Source organism: Coenobita brevimanus, chromosome 30 (genome assembly GCF_032717465.1).
Source record: "Coenobita brevimanus isolate Jiangsu-jjx chromosome 30, ASM3271746v2, whole genome shotgun sequence".
Classification (NCBI taxonomy): domain Eukaryota; kingdom Metazoa; phylum Arthropoda; class Malacostraca; order Decapoda; family Coenobitidae; genus Coenobita; species Coenobita brevimanus.
The window spans coordinates 25610544-25631785 of NC_136983.1; positions in this window are offsets into that span (position 1 = coordinate 25610544).

Genomic DNA, 21242 nt, shown 5'->3' on the forward strand with positions numbered 1-21242 from the left:
CCCCTCCCCGGAAAACAACTAACTAAAAAAAAAAAAAATAAGCCTCGGACAAGGACTGACCAAACATTGACGACCCAGGACCGGACAAAGGACATTGCAATTGGAACGTGGAATGTAAGGGGAGCAAATGATGAGGTGAAAGAGAGAGAGAGATTGTCCAGGTGCTTGAGGATGCGAAAGTGGATGTATGTGGAATAACTGAAACACAATGGGGAGGAGAAAGTGTGAGAGAATGGGAGTATGGATGGGGTATATGTGCAGGAGTAGGTGAGAATGAGAGGGCAAAGGAAGGAGTATGTATAGTTGTGAGTAAAAGATGGAAGAGGAGCATAAGACAGTATGGGTCAGTTGGATCAAGGATTGTGTGGGTAAAGTTGAAAGTTGGAATACAAATGTGGGCGATTGTGTGTGTGTATGCGCCAACGCAAGATCGTGCTAGAAGAGTGAGAGAAGAGTTCTGGACAAATGTAGAAGTGTGCATGGAAAAGTTTGCAAGGAGTGATAGAGTGTTTTTGATTGGTGATATGAATGGTAAAGTTGGGAATGTGAAGGTGGATGGAATAGTTGGTGAGTGGGGTGTGCCTGCTGAGATAGATGAGAATGGGAGTGCGTTAGTGGACATTTGTGCTGGGAGGGGGTTGGTGATAGCCAATACCCTCTTCAGGCATAAAATGATCCACAGGTATACATGGCGAGTGATGAGAAGGGTGGGTGGTGAATTGAGTGAAAGGAAGGCAATGATTGATTATGTGTGTGTGGATGAAAGGATGCGAAGATGTATATTGGATGCAAGAGTCTATAGAGGTTGGGGGAGTGGACTTTCTGACCACTACTTGGTGGTGGCCAGAGTTAAAGTTCAAGTAAGATGGAGGAATAGAAAAAGGGAAAGACGAGAGGAAGGAGTAGTTGCAAGGAGAGTGGAAAGGTTACAAGAGGATGAGAAAAAGGCAGAGTATAAGAGAGAAGTGGAGGAACGATTGGGCAAATATGAGTTGGAGCAGATGGGGGACGTGGAAGGTGTGTGTAGAATATGTACAGAAGAAATATGTGCAGCATGTGATGTGGTGTGTGGAAGGAAGAGAAGACGGAGGGGGATGCAAGGAACAGCGTGGTGGACTGAAGAGGTGAAACGGGCTGTGGCACAAAAGAAGAAAGCATACAATGAATGGATGAGAAATAGGGGCGTGGAAGAAGTTGAGAGGCGGAAGAGAGAGTTATATGTAGAAAGAAAGAGAGAGGTGAAAAGATTAGTAAGAGAGAGTAAGAAGAGAGTGGATGAGGAATTTGGAAGGAATTTGAGTGTAAAGTGGAGGGACTGTAAGAAAATGTTCTGGAAAGAGGTGAAAAGAGTAAGACAGGGTGGAAGTGAAGTTAGCAGAGGAGTGAAAGATAAAAATGGTAGATTAGTAGTGGAGAAGGGAGAAAAAGTGAGCAGATGGAGAGAACACTTTAAGGAATTGTTGAATGTGGAGGATGGAAGTAATGTGAGTATAAGTGGCTGGGGAATGGCTGGAAGAAGGAGGGAGGTGAGAAGACAGGAAGAAATCAGTAGGATAGAAGTTGTGGAAGCAATGAAGAAAGTTAAATCAGGGAAAGCCCCAGGAATTGATGGAGTGTGTGGTGAAATGCTGAAGCATGGGGGAGAGATAGTAGTAGAATGGATGTGGAAGATGTGCAGATTGGCCTGGGAGGAAGGTAGAGTCCCGGAGGATTGGAAGTCAGGTATAATTATTCCCTTGTACAAAGGAAAAGGGGAAAAAGAAATGTGTGGTAATCATAGGGGCATTTGTCTTCTTAGTATAATAGGAAAAGTATATGGTAGGATACTTATTGACAGAGTTAGAGAAAGAATAGAGAAATTAGTTGGAGAAGAACAGGGAGGCTTTAGGAAGGGAAGAGGTTGTGTAGATCAGATATTCATTCTCAGATCTTTAGTGGAAAAGTTTCTAGAGAAGGGAAAGAAGTTGTAAGCGGCTTTCATGGAATTGGAGAAAGCATATGACAGGGTGGATAGACTAGGATTGTGGAAAGTGTTAAGAATATATGGAATATATGGAAGTTCTTGAATGCTGTGAAGAGTATGTACGATGGTGCGAAGGCTGCAGTGCGTGTGGATGGTGAACTAAGTGAATTTTTCTCTATGAAAGTTGGATTGAAACAGGGATGTGTCATGTCTCCATGGGTGTTCAATCTGTACATGGATGGGGTAATAAAAGAGGTACAAGGTAGGGTAGTGGATGTTGGAGTGGCCCTGGTGAGAGAGGATAGTGTTTGGAAACTCCCTGTACTGTTGTTTGCAGATGATACCGTGTTGTTGAGTGAAGACGAAGGGGAGCTGCAAGGCTTGGTGGATGAGTTTGAGAGAGTGTGTAAGAAACGGAATCTAAAGGTGAATGTAGGGAAGAGTAAAGTGATGGTCTTTGAGAGAGGTGAAGTCAGTGAATGTACAGCGAGGTTGGATGGTGAGGAATTGGAAAATGTGAGTACGTTTAAGTACTTGGGTAGTGTGATGAGTAAGGATGGAGGTTTGGAGGGTGAAGTGCTTGAAAGGGTACAGCAGGGAAGAAAGGTTGCTGGTTCTTTGAAAGCAGTGATAAGAAACAGGGAAGTGAGCATGGAAGTGAAAAAGTTACTACATGACAGTATTGTGATACCAACTCTAACGTACGGAAGTGAAGCTTGGACGTTGTTGGAAGGACACAAGTCAAGAGTGAGAGCCGTGGAAATGAGTTATTTAAGAGGAGCCTGTGGAGTCACATGGAGAGACTGGCTGACGAATGAGGATATAAAGGAGCGTTGTGGTGTGTCTGTGGATGTGATAGGAAGCGTTATGAGGAACACACTGAGGTGGTTTGGCCATGTGGAGAGGATGGAGGGTGAAAGACTGACGAAGAGAGTGTATGTGAGTGAGGTGGAGGGGGAAAGAGGGAGGGGGAGGACGAGGATGAGATGGAGAGATGGGGTGGAGAGGTATATGAGAGAGGGGGGTGTGAGTTGGGAGCAGGGGAGTGAAATGGCGGGGGACAGGGCGACTTGGAGGCGATTTGTTTGTGGCCACCCCAAACGGGATTGAGGCGTCTGGCAATAGATAAATAGATAGATGTGGGGTTACATGGAAAGACAGACTGAAGTGAAGGAGCATTGTGGTGTGGATGTAATGGGAAGTGTTAGGAGAAACATACTGAGGTGGGTTGCCCATGTGGAGAGGATGTAGAGCAAAAGAGAATGAAAGACTGCAGGAAAAGGGAAACATCACATGGCAGTCCACCTAATTCACGTTCAGATGCCCCTGAGGAGACGATGACAACAACAACAGCAGATTTTGTGAGGAGTCTTCCTCTCAAATGGTCCCAGGAAAGCACCTGTAGCTGTCCTAGGAGTTCTGTAAAAAGCTGCACTGAATAATTTCGAACTGTCCTTTCAGTAGTTAAGTTCGTAGAGCAATGAAAACTGCTTTTTTAAAGTCAGCCCCTGGGAGGCTCTGACAAATACATAGCGTGAATGTTCATAAAAGAGGTGCCTGTCAGCTGTGTCACAATCTTTGCAATACTGTACTAATACTGTGTAAGACAATTAGTGTTGTCGTTTTTGGCATACAATGACACTTAAGGCACATGTTTATTATAAGTGTGTGCATGCTTTTGCGCCCATGCATGTATGATACAAGCTTACCTACCATCACTCCCTTGCTTTTTTTTTCCCATTTTTCACCAGGAAATCATGCCTACTATTGACGATCTGCAAAAGGAAGGTCGACTGATGCTCAAAGGGCACAACGAGATACTGGAGACGCAAGATACTGTGGTGAGAAGGGGCGATCATGTTATAATTACAGTGGACAATGACCTGTACAGAATGATGGCACAAGATTTTTCTACTAAAGGTATATATCTATATATCTCTATCTATCTATCTATCTATCTATCTATTTATATATATATATATATAATATATATATATATATATATATATATATATATATATATATATATATATATTAATCTCTGTAATATTCGGATGCCCCATACCCGGACACCCCAGTGTCCAGACATTTTGGACTGTTGGAACCCCAAAATGGCGAAAAACGTAAAAAAGCATTTAAAAATCTGATATTTTTTCAACCGTATTTTGAACTTGGCGTTCAGCACCGACCAGCTTTCTTTTGCTGTGTACTTCCACTGACGTCCACCAGGGCGACGCTGCCTCCTCCCCATTTCCCGCTTACCCATCAACATGAGTGCATGCTCGTCACTAGAGATGTGCCAATACCAACATGTTAGTCGATACCGATACCGATACCGATACCCATTTTTCAGCCGATACCAATATCAACACTCCAATACTAAAAAATGGCTGATACTTTGCCGATACCGATACCATTATGGATACTTTTTATTTTGATTACCCTGCATTTAATCTGTAACTTATGTAAGCTTATCTTATAAAAGTATAGAATTAATTGTATTTCAATAATAGAAATAAGGGAAGCTGGAAGTAACTATAGGCCTATAATTGCATGGTATTGACAGTTAAAAAAAAAAGGAAAAGGAAAGTCATAGACTCATAGAGTTGAAATTGAAATAGTATACATAGTTTGTGAATTTTTACCCATTATCCACCTGTTTGTTGAGCACATGGAAAGTAGCGACCCTAAGAGTGCCACTTCTCATGCCATGCGGAGCTGAGGTCAGTAATTCAGTATCCATGATCTTAATTAGTTGACTCAGTTCTCAAGTACCAAGTGGCAATTATGACCTTAAGAAGTCGAAATAATAAAATGTTTTGCTAAGGTGATAATTTGCTTGTGTGAATAATAAATAAAAGGCAAAGAAAAGTATCAGAGTATCGGCCATATTTTTACCTTGCTGATACTGATACCGATACTACAAAAAAAGGCCGATAAAGCCGACACTGATACCGATACCGATACTATCAGCACATCCCTACTCGTCACCAATGCTGCCCATGTGCTCGCTTTTGTGGTGGTGCCCTACATGCTGCAGGCTCTGTTGTTCCTCTGCTGCCTCTTACTCGTGTGTGTGACGATGGCCCCGCCACCCGAGAAGAGGAAATGAATGGTTCTGACTCTGGAGAAGAAAAGGGAGATATTGGAGAAGGTGGTCGCAGGATGGTCAATGTCTCGCATCTTCCGAGAATTCAACCTGGCCCACTTTACCTTGTTTGATGTCAAGACATTCTGGGACAAACTCACCCAGTACACGGCAGACTTCGCATCAAAGACCAAACGCGATGTGCAGAGGAAGGTTATGTACCCTCCCAAGTTTGCAGAAATCAACCTCTTCACGCTGATTTGGTATTGACAACAACATACTGCTGGTGTGCTGCTGCATGGTACTAAGTTGAAGGCTGCCACCAAGAAGTTCGCCAGGCTACATGACACCCCAGACTTCAAGGCATCCAAGGGTTGGCTCTTTGCTTTCAAGTTACACCTTGGACTTACCAACCATGAGGCCTATAGCAAAGCCCTGGACGCCAGTGAGGAGAGAGTAGAAGAGTTTCGGCAGAAGATGAAGGGCTTGATTGACAGCGAAGGCCTCACTCTCGGTCAAGTCTATAACGCTGACGAAACTGGTCTATTCTATTGCTTGCTGCCAACGAGCACTCTAGCAGAGGAGACAGAGAAGCATGTACCTGGCCACAAGCTCTGCAAGCAACGGATATCTGCTTTGTGTTGTGCCAGTGCTAACGGTATGCACCAGCTCAAGCCCGTTATTGTTGGCCATGCAAAGCAACCTCAGTGCCTTTGTGAGGTGATAGATGCCCTTCCTGGTGCATCGTACCATTCTGTGAAGGCTTGGTTCACAGCTAAGATCTTCAAAGACTGGTTTCACCAGCACTTCATCAAGGAGGTCATCCATTACCAGACGAACACACTTAGAACCCCACACGACCAGGTAAAGGCTCTCCTCTTGGACAATGCACCTGCGCATCCATCTGACAAGGAGTTGGTGGCTGAGAATAAATGCATTAGGTGCTTTGTTTTTGCCACCTAATACGACTGCTCTCATACAACCAATGGACCAAGGAGTGATTGTGGCAATGAAGAGGCTGCACCGTCGGAAGTTCCTGCCAAGGTGATAGCTGTCTCGGGGACAAGGATGAGCACAGGGAGGGACAGCACACGTGTGGCCAGCGGACTGTGGAAAACCATCACCACTACATCCTCAAGTCAGCTATCTTCAACTGGGCCAGTGCACAGAGGAAAGACTCTGTCAAAACTCTGGAAAGTGGTTGGTCTTGTTTGTTTCTCGGAGCCGATGTGGTGCACAACTTTCTAGGTTTTGACGAGGATGACTTCCATGCACGTCTTTGTGTGGCTGGCAACGATGTTGATGTGGACAAAGTGTGTGGGTATCAGATCATTTCTGATATTAAGATCGCATCTTCAGTTGCCGGTACAAGTACCCAGCTTGAGGATTCCAACAAGGACAGCGATGATGAGGACTCTTCTCAGCACGCCACTACTCCATCCATCTCCAAGCTGAGCACACTCTGGGAGCATGTCGAGTTCATTCTTGACTACCTAGAACACCCAGACTACGACAGGGAGATGGGGACCCTGGGACTTGTGGAGGAATTGTGTGCTTTTAGGTAGTGCATCATCACTCACCAGAAACGCCGTTCCTTATGTCAATCAACCATTGAAACGTTCTTCAGGCTCGTGATCCCCACCGTGCCCAGCCCTGGCTCCACACCACTGTTTCCCCAAGACAGGCCTTCCACCTCCGAGCCACAGCCCAGCACATTGACCACGGTGGAGTTGCCACTGGACGTGAGTTTGCGCCTATCTTCAGAGTCGACTGCAGTGGGTAGTCCATCACCACGTTCCAGTGACGCACCACTCGGCCACCTGCAACACCTCCTCTTGGACTCTGACAGTGAATAAACAGCAAAAAATCGCTACTAGACCACACGGGAATTTACAGTGTTGTGCAGTGTAAAGAACAGAATGTTCAGTATTAAGAAATTAGAATTCAGAGTGCAAAGGATTAAGTGCAGATTGCTACTGTACAGTGGAGAGTTTCAAGTGCAAGAGCAAGAAAGAAAAGAATGTGCTGTGTTAAGAAATTAGAATTCAGAGTGCAAAGTCACAAAGTGCAACACTGGTGAGTTTCAAGTGCAGTGCAAGTAAGAAGGGAATGTGCAGTGTTAAGAAATTAGAATTTCGAGTGAAAAGGATTAAGTGCAATGCAACAGTGGATTACTGTAGGTGTTTCAGGTGCACCTTCTTACTATCTGAGTCTGAGAGGAGGCGGGTTTTCTTTGCAACGGTCATGGACGTGTTGTAAGGACCCTGTATACTGCAAAGAATTTTCCATACTCACCTCTAAATCCTCATTTTTTGGTTCCTTTTCATTTATTTCATGCTTTCTGTCCCTTATTTGTATGAACAGGGCCTTAAATAGGTGATATGCATGTCTGGTTGGGAGTTATGCAGGTGGGTTTCTGAGTTAGGCTAGGTTAGGGTCCATAAGTACATGTCCAGGAGGCATTTTCCCAATTTCCAAACAAACCCAATTACCGGACATGCCTTTGGCTCTATTACATCGGATATTGGAGAGATTATAAATATATATATATATATATATATATATATACCTAGGCTGCTTCCCCCAAGGAAAGGGAGGTAGCCGAGACAGGACGACACACTCCCCATTTACTCATCCATTCAAACACATTCATTCGCATCTTAGCCCCAAAGGGGAGAACGGACAGATCCTCACCGCACCACACCGCACAAGGGTCAACTGCACAATGCAATCAGTGACATAAGCAGCAGGGCCCGACAGCAGAACTGGTTTACCCCTGCCACATCATAACAGACCCATCCCCTTACCCGCACCTGACCTGACTAGCTGATCAGACCAAATGCAGGAGAATATCCCCTCAGGGCTGCGTCATCACTTATTCATTCACAGTTTCTCTCCATTTATTTCTGTCACGCACAGCCACTCTTCCTTGCTCAACAGACATTCCTCTCGCATCCAGTGCTCTCTTCACACTGTCCATCCATCCTATTCGTGGTCTTCCCCTCAGCCTTACACCTCTCACACCAGATCTAGTTCTTTTTCACCAATCGCTCATATATATATATATATATATATATATATATATATATATATATATATATATATATATATATATATATATATATATATATATACTGTATATATATATATATATATATATATATATATATATATATATATATATATATATATATATATATATATATATATATATATATATATATATATATATATATATATATATATATATATATATATATATATATATATATATATATATACTGTATATATATATATATATATATATATATATATATATATATATATATATATATATACATATATATATATATATATATATATATATATATATATATATATATATATATATATATATATATATATATATATATATGGCCCAGTGTTGCCGGGCCAAAAAGGCAAACTATCTAACCGTATTTGTTCTAGTTCAATATTTCAACTCCAGAAAGACAATGTACCTCTTATGTTTTTGAAGAGGGATTATAGAAGGTCCAGCAACTTTCTATTTCAGCTTTTGTAGAATGACACACAGTATTTGTGTGCACTTGTTTATTATAACTGGTGACCTCAGATGACCTCCATCCACTGACATCAAATGACCTTCAACTGGTGACCTCAAATGACATTGGAGGTCAACCTCACATAACATATGTTTGAACTGGAGGTCATTTGAGTCTCCATGCCAAAAATTGGGCGGCTGGGTCCAAACATTAGAGCATTTGTTACCAATGACCTCGAGTGATCTCCGACCAGTGACCTCAAATGACCTCGGAGGTCAACCTCACATAGCCTATGTCCAAAATGAAGGTCATATGAGTCCCTGTGCCAATAATTGGGCTGCAGGGGTACCCGGCATTTCCTGAGCCAAAAAGGTGAAAACTCTACCGGTGACCTCAAATGGCCCAGATCTGAATTTCAACCCCCTAAAACCATCCTTGGGTCACCCTGATTCAGAATATATATGTGTATATATGTATACAGTATATCCACTGTATCAAACAGAAAAAATTCCCAAAACATGGTGTAATGCAATATTTATTTTACTCTACAAAAAAGATGACTCAAAAGATCTTTTGTAACTATCGCCCCATTAGCTTATTAACAGTCATTTACAAACTCTTCACTAAGGTCTTTACGAACAGAATAACAAAAATTTTGGAGAAACAACCTCGTGAACAGGCAGGATTCTGAAGCGGGTATTCAACCACCGATCATCTACATACAATGAATCAGCTAATTGAGAAAACTACAGAATATAATAAACCATTGTGCTTAGGTTTTGTTGATTACGAAAAGGCTTTTGATTCAGTGGAGCACATAGTGATTATAAATTCACTGCGAGAACGAGGTGTGAATGAGAAGATTGTAAAACTGCTCGAAAACATATATAAAGAGGGAACTGCTACAGTTAAAATACATAAGAACTCGGAAAAAAATAAAATTGAGAAAGGCGTGCATCAAGGAGATACAATTTCACCAAAATTATTTACAGCATGCCTAGAAAGTATTTTCGGAAAACTATAATGGGCACAATAATGGAGTGATCATAGATGGAGCAAAGCTAAACCATTTAAGATTTGCAGATGACATTGTCCTAATCTCAGAAACAGCAGAGGCACTGCAAGAAATGTTAAAAGATCTGAACAGAGAAAGTCTGAAAGTAGGACTGAAGATGAACCGGAGTAAAACTAAAGTAATGTTTAATCCACAAACACCAAAGAGCATCATCAGAATATACAATGAAATTCTTGAAGAAATTGAAGAGTACAACTACTTGGGACAAATACTAAAATTAACAAAAGATGATGATAGTGAAATAAAAAGACGCATTACAATTGGATGGAAAGCTTTCAATAAACATAGAGACATTATGGAAAGTAGCTTGCTAGTTTGTATGAAATGAAAAGTACAGTATACAACGAATGTATAATTCCAGCTATGACGTATGGTTGTGAGACCCGGAAACTGACAAAATCGATGGAAAATAAATTAATCCGTTCTCAGAGAGCAATGGAAAGGTCAATGTTGGGAATAACTTTAAGAGACAGGAAAATATCAACTTGGGTGAGAGAGCAGACTAAAGTCAAAGATATTATAGAAGTTATAAAAGAATAGAAATGGAAGTGGGCAGGACATATAGCAAGAATAAGGGATAATCGATGGAGCAAGAGCCTGACAGACTGGACACCAAGAGATTGTAAGCATAGCAGAAAAAGGCCAGACAGGAGATGGAGAGATGAGATAGAGAAATTTGCAGGGAAAACATGGCAAAGATTGGCTCAGTCAAGGAATTCGTGGAAAAAGTTGGGGGAGGCCTTTGTCCAGCAGTGGACTAGTTATGGCTGATGATGATGATGATGGTGATGATGATGATGATGATGATATATATATATATATATATATATATATATATATATATATATATATATATATATGTGTGTGTGTGTGTGTGTGTGCAGTAGCTTCCTACAAGTAGCCCACACTACTAGCAGCACTACAATTTTTGTGGTGGCAGTCATGGTGCCGCTGCCTTTTGTAACACCTACTTCAGCAGCGTCGCTACAATTTTGAGAATTTTTGCCACTACAGCTCTATTGCTGCTTATTTTGGGAACTGAAATTGGTAAACAAAAGAATTTGGCATATTTGTTTTTTTTAATGCAAATTTTGCTGAATCTGGCATTTTCTGGACCCAGAAACCTGGCAACCCTGTTTGCAGCTGCAAGTGTGAAGTGTGTGGCGCGTTAATGCATTACATAATCTTGCTTCGAAGATGGACAGATTCCTTAACCTCTAAGTGGTGGGTGATTGTTATATTCGACGTGAAATCAGTGGTTCGGGGCCACTGAACTATAAACGCAAATTTTTTCGCGCCACAATTTGAAGTGGCCACCACTTGATCTCGTCACCAAAGGGTGGGGATAGCCTCCCCAACTACTTTTGTTCTATCAACGGTTTCCTCCTGCCCTTTTCTTCTATTCATCCTGTGCATTTGTACCCTGGCTCTGACCACTACTTAGATGTGACAGAGTCCACATCACCAACCTGTGTATGATCTTGCATCCAGTACATATCTTCTCAGCCTCTCATGCACACACACATAATCAATTATTGCCTTCCATTCACCCAGCTTCCCACCCTTCTCATCACTCACCATGTATACCTGTGTTTCATTTTGTACACAAAATCCACCAGAGCACTACCATTCAATTATACAGGCACACGCAATTCACCAAATACTCCATGCTCCTTCACATTCCCTTCTTTTCCATTCTAATCTCCTGTCCAAAACACTTTCACCCTTCTCAAACTTTTCCATGTATCCACCCACTTTCTGCCCAGAACTGATCTTTTACTCTGCTTCAATAGTCATCTGTCAGCACATATATACACACACAGTCGCCCACGCTTGTATCCCTACTGTCAGTCTTAACCCACCGTGTCCCGTTGACATATCTGAACGTTTTTTCACTGTGAATCCCGTTGACGTATATAAACGTGCCGCAGTTGCAAGGTCTGTCGTTTGCACATTTTTCAAATTCGCTTGTGATTTTTGGTACGTATACACGGGACACCTTCCTCTACAGGATGCCAGCAGGGACAATGCCTTACCCCGCATGACCTCCCCCCCTGCACGCCATTGTCTCGGCAATTCATCTGTTGCCAGTGACCTGGCCAGTAAAGACATGTTGTGCCACGGTACAAAATTCAAGGCCAGAGTGATTCCCCAATCAATGACAATGTGGGGTACAAAGTTTATGTAGCATTAGAGAAAGAAACACTGAGAAATGATGATCAGGTAATGTTGCCAAAAAAGGACAGGTATGTTGATGTGTTTGGTGAGTGAAACAGTGCTTATATTGCCTATATTACTGTGTGAAAACTAATATATACATATAAATTCGTACCAAACAAATAAATAAATACCGTTTATGAGTGGTGTGGAATAATTACCTTCCCATAGAACTTGTTTTCTTTGGAGCCAGCCTGATAGAAAACCCAGTAAGGTAAGGGGTACTGCTACCTGTATTCAGTATTTTGAACCTCAGATAAGCGATTTCTCTATGAATTTTCGATGTTTCTCACCAAAACTGGAGGTTTGAGCCCAAAAAAAAATTTTCTCCAAAATTGGTCGGGATTGGGGGGAGTCACTGGTGGAAAATCGGTTGGGACGGAGCGGGTTAATCACACAATCCGTGAGTCATCTGATCCATACCCTAATATTCTTTTTCCATCCCCTGCACACAACAATACTTACAGTCTTCTTTGCCCACTGATTCTCACCCACAATGCTGGTGATCTTACTGTAAGCATTAACAGCCTAATGTAATTTTTTAGACTATGTGAGCATTATCTGGGATTATCACTAGCTAGATAATTGTCTTCAAATCACATCATGGTAACATTTCACTAGCAATTATAATGATCCTCTACACATTCTTCATCTGAACATGTGTTATAACCCAAAATTTTATCATTCCACCATTATCTTTGTTACAGGAAGGTGTGATTTCTATCGTGGAAGAGATGCCTTTCTTCCAGGAATGGGTTCCATGGCGGGACCAAAAGGGAGTCCAGTTGTGGATGCACTCAGCCACAGGTGAATACTTATAAATAACTGCTGGATCTGGAGTAGGACTCTGGTTTGACTGTGTAAGAAAGAATTAGTTTATTCAATTTTTTATCTTGTAGGACTCAGTTTTCCATGCTGATTCCAATGATGTATGTTTTGTTTGTCTACCTCTAGGTTTTTGTCAACAATTGGCAATTGATTATTTCCAGTCTTGTTACCGTGTGCCTATGTGATACCTGACTTACCGCTTACCACGTCACACACACACACACACACACACACCATCTGCATCCATGCAGATGTTGCTGATATGACCATTATTGCGTCATGCAGTGCGGATCGAGTCAGTTCATTCAATGAGAGTATCATGTTGCTAGTTTGGCTGGTCGATGTGTTTTTGAGCTGTTCCTGAAGGTGTTTCTATTGGTGACAATGATCAGTAAATGTTCTTGCAAGCTGTCAGCCGATACATTTTGTTATGTATATGGAGATTATCTTAGACCAAAGATGATCAAACACAAAATCCACCTTGACATCAAATTTGCTTGTGCATACAAAGCATATTTTGGTGTGGCAATGGGCGATCAAGATAAGGATTGGGCTCCGCACTACACTTGTGGTAGCTGTCACTGTGTGCTTGATGCTTGGCTACGAGGAACGGAAAGAAGATGCCTTTTGCAGTTCCTAGAGTGTGGCAAGAGCCTTTGAATCACCACGACGATTGTTATTTTTGCATAGTTGTTATAAATAGTGTGAAGAGCGTTAAGGGCAGAAAGAACATTGCATATCCAAATTTACTTTCTTCGATCTCTTCAGTCCAATGATGAGCTGGCAATTCCTGTCTTTCCTGAGGACACTGAAGCTGTCTCTGACCATGAATACATCGTCGTTGACGGAGGGGAAAATGATGATGAATCGAATGATGAATCGAATGTTGGAGAATGTTCCAGAGACACTCCACACTATCCCAGTCAGCAAGAACTGGATGACGTGGTCTGCGATTTAGGATTCACCAAGTCCATTGCTGAGCTTCTGGCATCATGTCTTAGTGAATGGAACTTGTTGGATCCCAGTTGCGTGTTGAGTTATAGGAATCGCCATGGCAAGTTTGCATCCTTCAAATTTTGGGAAGAAACCTCGTTGTGTTATTGTTTAGATGTTAGGGGTTTGTTCCAAGCCATGGGAGTGGATTACAAGGCCACAGAATGGCGACTCTTCATAGAACTCCCATCAATTCCAGTTACACATTTTGTGGAAATGAAAGGTTATCAGAATGTGAAGATTTGTCTGACAAAGCTCAAGTACTCAGATCACAAAGGGAAGGTTTGTGTTTCTGGGGATTTCAAAATGTTTTCTTTCCTACTTGGAATGCAAGGCAGTAATACAAAGTACTTATGTTTTTTATGTTTCTGGGACAGCCGGAGCAATGCAGAATTGATTGTGAGGAAAGACTGGCCTCTCAGAGAGAGTCTCACACCAGGCTCGTGCAACGTTCTGAGAGCCTCACTGATCTCCAGAGAGAAGGTATTGCTACAGCCTCTGCACATAAAACTTGGTCTTGTGAAGCAATGTGTGAAAGCCATTGACATGGATAGCAGTGCGTTTCTGCATGTCTGATCAATGTTTCCCATGTTGAGCATGGCATAGGTGACGGCTGGCATATTCACCGGGCCACAAGTTCGAAGAATGCTTGCAAGTCATAAACTCCAGGGCGTTTCAAATGCTTTCAGTGGGGTTGTGGAAGGTTTTCTTGGTAACCAGAGGAGAACAGATTCCGCATAGCTCATTGATGATCTGATCGGCACATTCCACCACCTTGGATGCAGAATGTTAATCAAATTGCACCGTCTGCATTCCCATCTTGATTTCTTCAAAAGCAACTTGGGCACTGTCAGCAAGGAACATGGCGAACGGTTCCACTAGAACATTCTGCTGATGGAAGCCAGATATTAGGGCAACACTCGCCATGGGTTGCTAGAGTGCAGAGTAAAGAAGGACCATATTTGATTTTGAGTCATTTTACGTTCAAGACATCATAACGCTCTTGTTGAATCACTTGACTCCAGTTTCTCGTCTCTAGAAACTCAGGCATGGCAAGCACTTTGAATACTTCTTCCATTCCATTATTTATTATAAGGATAAAAAAAAAAAGTCTAAACTCAATGAAGATGAGCTCCTTACTCTATCAAATTATCCGTTATATTATTAATGAGCAATTGGTGAAAAAGATAACTAGAATTGATGTGAGAGATGTAAGGCTGAGAGGAAGGCCACGAATAGGATGGATGGATAGTGTGAAGAGAGCGTTGGATGCAAGAAGGATGTCTGTTGAGTATGAAAGAGTGGCTGTGCATGACAGAAATAAATGGAGAGAAATTGTGAATAAATAATGATGACGCAGCCCTGAGGGGATATTCTCCCGCATTTGGTCTGATCAGCTGATCAGGTCAGGTGCGGGTAAGGGGATGGGTCTATTATGACGTGGCAGGGGTAAACCAGCTCCGATGTCGGACCTGCTGCGGATGTCACTGATTATACTGTGCAGTTGACCCTCTTGGTGTGGTGTGGTGAGGATCTGTCCCTTCTCCCCTTTGGGGCTAAGATGCGAATGAATGTGTTTGAGTGAATGAGTAAATTGGGAGTGTGTCGTCCTGTCTCGGCTACCTCCCTTTCCTTAGGGGAAGCAGCCTAGGTATATAGATAGATAGAGAGATTATTTTTCTGTATACGAAAGGGAATCACCGCGTATGACAGGGGATGTTAGAAGTCGTAGCTGCCGGACTGATGTTCATTTACTCAAGGATGGAAAGCAACTCCTACAGGATGTGAGAATAGTGTAATTTGTTCAGAGTAGGGAGAACAACTAAGCACAGATGTCTCCAAATGATATCAATTAATCGGTGGATGCGGTAAGTTGAGTAGAGGTTACGCTTCATATAGCTTTTGAATTCCAGGAGATGAGTAACTCCAATACAAAAGTAACAACTGAAAGTTTCCGATTGTTTTAATCTGCCGGTCGAATGAGTTCCTGGACCCTGTACTGAACTGGGATCAGTACACCGCATTCCAGTTCCTTTGGAGACTCCAGTAGGGGATCTGTCATGCATATGCCCTGAAAAGGATGAATGCTAGCTTTTTCACGAATGTTATCAAATCGTATTGACTTAATGATTTGTACAGAATGCTCAACGGTTATGGTTTAGAAAAAAAGGCATTTACCAATATCTGATGTGAAGGTTTTAGAAAAAGACCTCTGCCATATTTTGACTCTGATTTTAAAAGAACCCTGCCCTTTCTCCTCCATCACTCGGTTAAATCTTTGCAATTATTTTAGCAGTTTATCATCTGTTTTTTTTTATCTTCAATGGCTTTAGCAATGGAGGTAGCACCACCAGCCAGAAAACTGAGGGCACCTGCTGTAGAGTTAAGCTGATACAGAAAAGAGGAGGCCGCCGTGCTTAGATATTTGAGTAACCTGAGCCTCACTCAGTTCTAGGATAAAGGAAACCTGTTTTGTCCATTCGTGTCTGTGTCTTTATCAAAGATGTGTTTCCAGTTTTTCTCGGCGCGATCCTGAGAGATGCAGGTCGCTGATAATTAACGGTGTAGTTAAGTGTTTAGCTTATCCTTGTGACAGGAATATTTTCTGCTCCATTTGTTATAAAGAAAAATATTTCTTATTGTATTTTCACCGAATATTCCCAAATGCAGAAGCCTATAGTTAATAGACTATTCACTGAAGACATTTGTGTTGCCAGACTGTATCTCTAGAAATAATTATAGGCTTGCTGTTCGAGAAAGGCATTTGGATCCGATGGGAGAACAATGAAGGTTCTGCACCCTCATTTGTCGAAAATTATTGCGTGATGTCAGATAAGGTACTTCTGCGTGATCGATGTTATAGGAAGATTTGATATATTAGTTCACTATGCTTGCCCACTCACTTCATCTAGCAGTCTTAACACTACCATATTGTTGTAAAAATGGTTTTGTTTTCACCATAATCTTTTTATAAGTTTCATAGTCCTCTGGTTCATGTTTGGTCAGGGGCTCCACAATCTTTCCGTGACTGTGTAAGCTGTGTCTTCATTAATGACATGATTTCCCTCAATAGCTGTGTTACTTTCACTCAGTGTAAATATTAAACCATCGTCAGAGGGCACGACCATAACCCCAGTCTGATTTCCCCATTATTATCAGGTACTTTAGTACTATCCTTCCTAACTTTGAGACCTTATTTAGTTGAGGTGAAGATAGGAGTTGAGGTACAGTAGGAAGTTCAGGTTGAATGGCAGGAAGTTGAGGTTGTGCTTGAATGGCAAGAAGCTGAGGTTGTGACGTATGAATGGTTGGGACTGTCTTCAGGGTTTCCACAGCCAAATTTTATTCTACCCCAAACCTTTGCCATTGTTACCCCAGAATGGCAAGTTTTACCCTAAAACTATATAATACGAGTGTAAATTAAAAAATATAATCGTATGGGGTATATACGGAAATTTTATTATATAATTGCACAAAAAGTGGTATAAAAATAGAAATGCAAATCACAAAAAGTGGTATAAGAATAAAAATGCATTTCTAACTAACTGAATACAATATTTACACAGCTGAATCATATCCTTAAGGTTTTAATAGTGATCTGAGATAATGATATTCATGTAAATTTAACATAACCCACACAGTGATACAGATATCAAAGCAAAACTTTCATTCTCTATAACTCATTAAAATCGTTCAACTATATATATATATATATATATATATATATATATATATATATATATATATATATATATATATATATATATATATTGTCACGGAACAGAGAAAGATAATGTACACTATAAGTGAGAATACTAAAAATCACTACTGTCCCGTAAAGTTCCAGGTTCAAAACGAAAGAGTTAGGTAAAATTACAAGTTAAAGTTTAATGCTCAAACTAACAACAAAACATTCAGGACTCATAAGGATAATGTAATGGCAAAAAACAGGTTAAATATATGGTTAACTGCAATAGCCTCTATTAACACGAAATTAGCAAGAGTAAATTTATCTAAGTCAGCCCTGATAAAATGAGAAAACCGGATAATACTCAGTGAATGCAAGATATATTATTAAAGATACAAAATATTATCAAAAATGACTGACATAAAAACACATGAATCACAAAAACCTCACCAGGCCCACGAATCAACACCCCATGCTATAAAGTACAAGGAAAAAATGTAATAACACTTATACTCAAATTACACAGCTGCTAGATGGTTGGAGACTTCCTGAGCACTCACAATAATAACAACTGTACAGGGGAGGACAGAGATGTGAGCAAAATGAGGAGCAGATCTAAGTGGCAAGTAATATAGAGACTGAGCTCATTATATAGGGGCCGGCAGAGCTTGATACAACTTGTAAGAAGGATGCGCAAATGAAGCCATAGGGGACAAAGAGTTGACAATCCTGCTCTGAACAACAGAAAGAACGACTTACTCTACGATAAGGGTAGAAGGGGGGAGTGAGGTAGAACACGCTCGTGATCAAACATGCAGCATACAGTACGTTAGAATTACACAAAGGATGATGAAATCATAGGCTATGTAACACCTCCCCACAAAGAAAAAGAAATTTACAAAGGAAATTTCTTATTACTCTAAAACAATCTGTCTAAAGTCTAGATAAGCAATCTGCAATAACATTTTCTTTCCCCTTGACATGTTGTATGTCTAATGAATACTCCTGAAGAAGTAGACTCCATCTTGTCAATCTCTGATTTTTATCTTTAAACTTATAAATGACTATGGGGTCAAAACCAGAACACAAATAGAATGAAAAATGCTGTAAACCCAAAATCAAGGCCAAAAGCTCTTTCTCAATAGTTGAGTAGTTCTTTTGAGGTGGAGTGAACTTCTTACTGTAATAAGATACAGGGTGTTCAATACCCTGATCATCCTCTTGCAGCAAAACAGCCCCAGCTCCTGTATCACTTGCATCAACAGCCATCTTAAAAGGCTTAGCAAAATTTGGAGTAGCGAGCACTGGCTTACTTAATAGGATAGCTTTAAGTTTACTGAAAGAGGATTCACAGATATCGGTCCAAACAAATTTAACTCCCTTTTTCAGTAGGTCTGTAAGTGGTGATACAAGAATTGAAAAGTTAAGAACAAATCTCCTGTAATAACCTACCATTCCCAAAAATCTTTGTAGCTCTTCCCTACTTTTAGGTCTGGGAAGATCACTTATAACCTGAACCTTAGCTCCTGGTGGTGCAACATGTCCATCACCAATTACGTACCCAAGGTACTGAACTTTAGCTTGACCAAACTCACACTTTGATAAATTAGCTACAAGATTAGCCTGAAACAAATGCTCAAGAAATTTACTGACATGGCATAGGTGATCTTTCCAGTTGTCACTGAAGATTAATACATCATCAACATAAACAACACACCCTGCCAAACCCTCTGTTACAACATTCATGAGCTCCTGAAATGTGGCTGGTGCATTCTTCATACCATATGGCACTACATAACATACAAAAGTCTTTCCCAGTGTTACAAAACATGAGATCTCCCTAGCACGTTCAGTCATTGGTACTTGCCAGTATCCCTTTAACAAATCAAACTTACTTATGTACCTAGCCTTTCCGATCTTGTCTATGCAATCTTCCACGCGAGGGAGAGGGTAAGTGTCTGTTTTGGTTATCTGATTAACACATCTGTAGTCGATGCAAAGCCGCTGTGACCCACCTGGCTTAGGGAATAGAGTGACAGGAGAACTCCATTCTCTCTGACAGGGTTCAATCATCTTGTGGTCCAACAGGTAGCCAAGCTCCTTCTGGATGAGAGGAACTTTCACTGGGTTCACACGGTAAGAAGGCAGTTTAATTGGCTTTGCGTCTCCAACATCGACATCATGCATCAACACAGTGGTTCTTCCTGGAGTGGCACGGAACACTTGCGGGTACTCCTGCAGTTATGCCGAAAACTCCTGCCTTTCCTCGGGAGCTAGATGAGAAAGCTTAGTCTGGAGATCATTCATGATATCAGGATTCTTCCCCAAACTATCACTCAGGCTCATGCTGCATGGGAGAACTTCACTTGCAGACTCGGGTGGAACAGCTACAATGCAGACTGGGTTATTTTCGTCCCGCCTGTGATATAACTTTAGCATGTTGATGTGACAAAGTTGCTTGTTCTTTCTACGATCTGGTGTGGCAATGACATAGTTGACATCACTGAGTTTCTTCTCCACGAAATAAGGACCACTAAACTTGGCTTGAAGAGGTTGCCAATGCACTGGTAGCAGAATCAAAACCTGATCTCCTGGCTGAAAGTGGCGTAACCTGGACTTCTTATCATACCAAGTCTCATCTTCTGAGCAGCTCCTAAATAATCTCTTGCCAGTTGTAAAGCAGTGGACAGCCGTTCTTTGAACTTCATCACATACTCCAGCAGGTTGACGTCATCTTCCTCCGACAGCCAGCATTCCTTGAGTAACTTAAGGGGTCCTCTTACTTCATGGCCAAACAGTAGTTCAAAAGCAGAGAAGCCCAGTGATTCATTTGGAGATTCTCTTCGGCAAATACAACGAATCGTAGACCTTTATCCCAGTCTTTCTGATGTTCCGAACAGTATTTCTTGAGCATCGATATCTCTCCAACGCTCCTTGGGTCTGGGGATGGTAAGCTGAAGACATGATCTGGGTGATGCCCAACTCTTTCAGAGACTGCTTGAAAACATTTGACATGAAATTACTTCCCCGGTCTGACTGTACCTCCTTGGGCAGACCAAACTTTGTGAAGAACCCTAGCATTTCCTTAACCACGTTCTTTGCTGAGATATTTCTAAGTGGAATGGCTTCAGGATAACGAGTAGCCATATCAATCAGGATCAACACATAAGAAAATCCTGAAGAAGTCTTAGGAAGAGGGCCCACAATATCCACCAACACACGGGTGATTGGCGCCTCAAAAGGAGGAATGAGAACTAGAGGTGCAACCTTTTCGGTCTGATTACACTTCCTCACAACTTGACAGGTGTGACAAGACTTACAATACCAGGAAACATCCCTGAAGATTCCTGGCCAGTAGAAGTGTTTCAAAATGCGTGCCACAGTCTTCCTCACTCCAAGGTGTCCTGCCAAACTGGAATCATGAGCCACTCTAATGTTATCCTGCCTACAAACACGAGGGATGACAACTTGATGGACAACCTCCCATTCACAGTCGGCTGATGCTGTTGGGGGTCTCCACTTCCTCATAAGTACTCCTGACTTTATATAATAACAAGTAGAAGCACCGGCTGACTCTTCCTCACTGCAAGCAGAGTTAGCTAGTCCTTTCAACTCAGGGTCAGCAACCTGCTACTCAACCAGCTCTTGACGAGACAAATTATCAACACTACGGGGTACTGCCTCATCTGGTGAGTGGTCCAAATTAGCAAGAAAAGTGTCAACTAGGATAACATCATCATCATCATTATCCTCTAAGTCACTAGTAACTTTAGACTTAGCCCTAGTGACAGCACATGCAGAGAACACATCAGGGACATCACAATCTTGGGTCGCAGTCACTGTTTCAC